This window comes from Telopea speciosissima, chromosome 9 (assembly GCF_018873765.1).
Source record: "Telopea speciosissima isolate NSW1024214 ecotype Mountain lineage chromosome 9, Tspe_v1, whole genome shotgun sequence".
Classification (NCBI taxonomy): domain Eukaryota; kingdom Viridiplantae; phylum Streptophyta; class Magnoliopsida; order Proteales; family Proteaceae; genus Telopea; species Telopea speciosissima.
The window spans coordinates 31,346,966-31,352,965 of NC_057924.1; positions in this window are offsets into that span (position 1 = coordinate 31,346,966).

The following is a 6,000-nucleotide window of genomic DNA, read 5'->3' on the forward strand; positions in this document are numbered from 1 at the left end:
CTGTAAAGATGTGTATTAAACCCTGGGTGTGATGTTGGTGTAAGGCCCAAGCCCCTGTGCAAGCACAGAGGAATTACAGCTTTACTGTATTCTCTGGGTGATGCAATGGGCGATTGGACCGATCACCCAGTGGATCACCCAGAGTGGTTGAATTGTATTTTTTGGACTCCAGACATGTGGGGACCACCCATACAGACCATGGACACCCTCTAGGGGTAGATGGGAGTTTTAGGAACCATTACCTACCCTTGGACCCTTGTGGACCCCACCTGAGTTGCCAGAATGGCCCAGAATCAGTTAAAAAAATGCATTTTAGAGGAGGGGGCTGGCTGCCAAACAGACCCTAAATAGGGTTGGCTGGCCTATAAATAGGTAGTCCCAGCCCAAATTTAGAACCTCTACACTGTTCAAACCATGGAGGGACAGAAAGGAGAGGAAAAAGAGAAGAAAAAGAGAGAGAAGGAGAAGAAGAGGAAGGAAGGGGGAGGACACAACACTGCCTTGCATCCAGCCCTTGTGCTATAGCCTAATCATTCTTAGGTAATAGGTGCTACCACCTTGAGCTGCTGTTCTCTGAATATCTCAATGGATCTCTGCTTTATGGAGGTAAACCTGGCTAAAGGAAGCCCAGAACACCTGGGGGCTGCCTAGTATTGCCTCAGATCTTACATGCAAAGTTATTGCATGTAAGATCTGAGAATTTTTATATAATATAGCTATTGTTTTGCATCTGAGACTGAGATCAGTCTTTGTGCCACACTGCACTGCCCAGTTGCACCCAGAACGGGCAGTCTGGACATGGAATTTTGCACACAGGCTGGTCCATGCCTAGCCCTATGTTGGAACAGCTTCTCACCATGGTATTACACGTCGAATCACTCTTGCATGCAGCCCAAAGCATGGTTGTGAAGCTGGAACATAGCTGGGCTGCTGTTCTTTGAGTTGTCTGGACAGCTCTTGTCTTCCAACGGCATAACCAAGCAATGATCCATATGGACCATTGGATTCCACTCCCAATGGGGCCCACAACAACCCCACATGCAAGAAGGATCGACCTAGGCACTGCCCATGCAGGAAAATCCAAGAAAATGGGCCTGTTCACGCCTCAAACAGGCTCTGGGCAATGCACTGGGTGATTGCCCTATCACCTAGTGAATCGCTTAGAGATTTAAATTGGACTATATAGCTGTCCTGCCTCTGTGGGCCTTCACCAGTGGGCCATATACAGTATGAGGAGGTGGTAAATGACCAAAATACCCCTCTTCACATCTATTCATTGATATTCATACCTTGGGTACCTAAGTGGGCCCCACAGGGCCTACCAACCCTGCCAAAGATGGACTAGCTGAACTGCTGACCTGTGGACTGATTTGTAAGACTATCAGGACCATGTACAACTAATTACATTGATAAATACCAGATCTGACCCTGATCCACATCTCCGGATGATGCACCAAGACATGGACCCGCAGGCCCAGTGCAAGACCCGGAGAATTCCAAGTAACACCAGACTGAATACCGAGTTAGGCCAATGAGCCTAGACCAACACTAGGTTATCCAAAACAGTTTTGAATAATTAAATAACACATTTTTTATTATTATTTTAGGATTTGATCCCGCGCTCGAGGTGCACAGCCAGACACTGGCCAAAACTGAACCAGCAACTGAACCTGTAGGACCAGACCAAGGTGAGTGAAATGTCATCGTGTATGTAAATGTAACATAGTTAATATGCTGAAATGAATCTTCACATAATGATATTGTGTTGTATATTTAATTCATGAATCTTGAAATCTGAAAACAACATTGTGTTGACTGCTGGAATCTATGGTTGAATATTGTATGTTGTATGTAACTGTTAGACTAGATGCCGTAGTCAGCTTGGAAATGAGGCTTGTGGTAGCCCGTAGAATGGGATGCGGTTGACACCACCTGACTCATATGATGCCATATAGACATTTGGGCTAGAGTTTCATCACCCGTGTTATGCACCCTTGCCAACAAGGGTTAAGGTGTTGGATGCCTGTGGGAGTAAACATATATATGAGAAAAGAAAAGAAAAAGAAATGTTATTGCACCGAAAAGGTGAATTATGGGCTATAAGCCAGAGAAAAGAAAAGTGATGAAAAAGGATGGATGCCTCACAGGTTAATTATAGAGGGCTGGTCGGGCTGACCTTGGTGACTGATGCGGGAGCTGACTGGTCCTCTCCGACAACTCAATGGGTGTATCACGGGAATGGGTTAAAAGCCCGCACCAGGGATACATGTTTTGGGGATTGTAGTAGTACTAACCTGCCTTAGTTGTGATGTTAGGTAGCTAATAAATAAAATGAACTGCACCTCATGTAGGATCATATGGTTGTGATTATATATGCATGCATGATGATGTGTTTCATTCACGGGCTCGGTGGAGCTCACACTCTGTTATACATGTTTTATGTTAGATGATTTTATAGGTAGATGTCACTGTGGCGGGGAGACTTATTACCCGAAGGAGAGCCATGGTGGTTATTACTATATTGGTGTGGACCCAGATGGAGGTCATATTGATGGTGTGAGTGTTTTCGGTGACTACTGAAGATGACCCATGAAGGGTGTTGTTGATGCCTTTTTGTTTTGGGGACTCCCTTTTGTTTTTGACAGGAGTTTCTCCCCGTTTCAACTTTTAGTTTTCTTTTTTTTGGGGCTCGGGTTACCTTGCCTTGTATATATTTTTTTTGTATATGGTAGTGATAGGTAGTACTATTTTCTTTGTGGGAGCAAGAGAGGGAATGATCAAACACAGTATTGTAAATAGTATCATTTCCTGTACTACTTTACTTTTAAATGTTTTAAATGAAATTATAGTTTCCACAGCACTCTGAGTATTATGTGATGTATTATGGTGGATGTGTATGTCTGTGAATGGATTAATTGCTTCTAGATCTGTTGGATTTGGCAGATTGCTGTCATGCAATTTGGGTCACCTACCTAATCATCCCAGGGGGTGGTTTGGGGTGTGACACAATGGCACCGTGTAAGAAGGCCCCTCCCTCTACTAATGCTCCGAGGGAGAGGAATGAGATGCCACCACCGGAAAGCTCTCATCGGAGAGCCAATAACCATGAACTTCAAGAGACGGAGAACCTGGAGAACAAGCACGTCGACGCAGGAGAAGTAAATCTCAATAACGAAGTAGCCACGGAGGCTGTACCTGACCCAAACGTGCCAACAATTGTGGGTCAAATCAACGACCTACAGAGATAAATTCTACATGACCAAGACCTCTTTCGTGACTTTCTAAGGCAGCGGGCGACTTCCCGCACAAGAGTAATGCCATTGCAAGGATAGGACCAATCCCTCGGCAAGAGCAAAACCTTAAGAGGTCGCTCCCTGAAGGTGAAAGATCAAAGACACCTGCGAGACGCACTAGTTGGGCCCATCCACAAAGAAATTCTTTATGTTTTTCCGTGAGAACTGTGGATCTGTCGATCCGATCAGTGGAACCGAATCAGGATGGTTCGATCAGAAGATCAGTATTCCAGGGGCAACTAGGAGGAAGTCGCACACCAAGACCAAGTCGGACATATCATAAAGAAAGTCCCTCACATTTATGTCAAGGCTCATCACATCATAATCTCTCACCATCACGTCAAAACTCACCGTGGGAGGAAACATCAAGAGCGGGTTCGCAGTGAACACGCAACCAGGCGTGATGGACAGTCACGTGATGAGGAGTTAGATAAAAGACTCTGAGAATTGGATGAGAAGTTGGAAGGATTAAAGAAGCAGACGAAAGGCAAAACACACTCCATACCAGGCCAACATCCATTCTCGGCAGGAATTATGAGCGTATCTCTCCCCTCCAGATTCAGGTTACCTACCTTCAAACTCTACAGTGAAACTATGGACCCGAATATTCTCTGGGACCCGAGCTAGCCCCTGAATCTTTATCAAAAAATATCAAAGAATGAGAAGTACACAGGGGGGACATGCCCACCTTACCCCAAACCCTACCTGTACAAGAAACTCACCACTCTGTGTAAAAATCAAACCTAACCCAAAACAAAATAGTCTACACTCGCAGGACTGGTAGGCCTATGGCATCTTCTCGAATTAGTTGCCTTAGTTTGAGGGGAATGTCTCTGTCACCAATAAAATCTATGTCACATAAAGTGTTATAAGCATAATTTGCAATCCAATCCGCTGCCTTATTTTTCTCTCTGTAAGTAAAAGCTAAAACTGGGCGGATCTCCTCCACTAATCTCAAGGTTGCCTGGAACTAGTACCAAACCGGCCAAACCCTACACTACTTTTTAACAACACTACAGATGGTAGAGGCCAAGTCTGAATCAACATAAACCCCTCTGAGACCCAAATCTCGACATAACCACAGACCATCTCGAAGTGCTTTTAGTTCGATCATGGAGTTTGTGCTCTCCCCACAGAATCTAGCACATGCCGCCACCACCTTGCCCTCACTGTTGCGAATGATACTCCCTCCACCTCCCACCCTAGGGTTTCCCCTGCAGGCCCCATCAACGTTAAGCTTCATAGAGCTTATGGGTGGGCACCAAGAAATCGGCCTTAGCGGTTTGCATATGGGGGGATGATGCAACAGCCCAAAGAATTGCAGGATTAGTGACTCCTACATAGAAGGCCTCCTAGTACCAGTAAAATCAATGGGGATCTCATGAATCCACCCTCTTCTGACTTCCACAATCATTCTAGTAGAACGGGCTTTCTCACCATGCTTCCTACAGTTTCTTTTCTTCCAGAGTTCCCACACAATAAACGATGGAATTAGGCCTGTAATAAAAGCACACAGGCTTCCCCTGTTAACATGCCATTGCTAGAAAAGCATTCTGCATCTCACTTCTTTCCAAGGAATAATCTCCATGTGAAGCAATCAAGAGTAAAACTCTCAAACCTTAGAAGCCGTCCCCCCCCCCACACAAGACAGTGAGAAGCGTTTCAACTTTGGGAGAGCCACAACATAGGCATTTTGAAGCCAACGGGATTCCGATCTTTTTTAATGAGTCATTAGCTGGAATCCCCCCGCATAAAATCTGCCAAGAGAAAAACCCAATTTTAGTGGGGACCATTTGGTTCCAAATCCATTTAGCAAAAGTCCTATCTGGAGCTGTGTTTTTAATGGTGTTCCAAATCGCCTTTGATGAGAGAATACCTGTCACACCCCAAACCACCCCCTAGAAGGATTGGGTAGGTGACCCGAATTGCATATCGGCAATCCACCAAATCCCATGGATCTAGAAGCAGTGCTTACGATCATGGAACCACAACCATCTCTTCCAAGGGCAAGATCAGAGTGTCACAGATAACTACAATTTAATAAACAAAAGGAAACGTAGCGATACGGGAAACAGTGATAATATTTACATATAAAAGGTTTACATTTTCCATCAACCCACACACAAAGAAAACAAAGAAACAAAGCTGATAAGTACAGTACTACATACAAAAATATATACAGAGCGAACATACTCAGCCTTAAAAGGAAAAAAAAAGTAAAAACTACAAACAGCAAGTTAGAACGGGGATAACTCCAGATAACCCAAAAGGATTCCCCGGGTCAAAAAGCTAACATGAACACACTTCAATGGTCTTCATCAACAACCACCAAATATGTGAGTAGGATCGGTATGACCTCCGTCGAGGTCCATACCAACATGTCATAACAACCAAAACTCTCCTCCTCAAGATAGCCCGCTATGCCACAGTGGCATCCACCTTCAAAATCATCTAAGAAAAACATTGCACAACAGAGTGTGAGCCCCACTGAGCTCATGAGCAAATAACATCAATCATGCATGCACATGCAACCACAATCCACAATTCATTTTATCCTACATGATATGCAAGTCCAGAATTTATTATTAGCCACCTATCATTACAACTAAGTAGGGTCTGTGCCACTACAATCCCCAATACATGTATCCTTGGTGTGGGCTTCTAACCCCTTCCCGCGATACACCCATTGAGTTGTCAGAGAGGACCA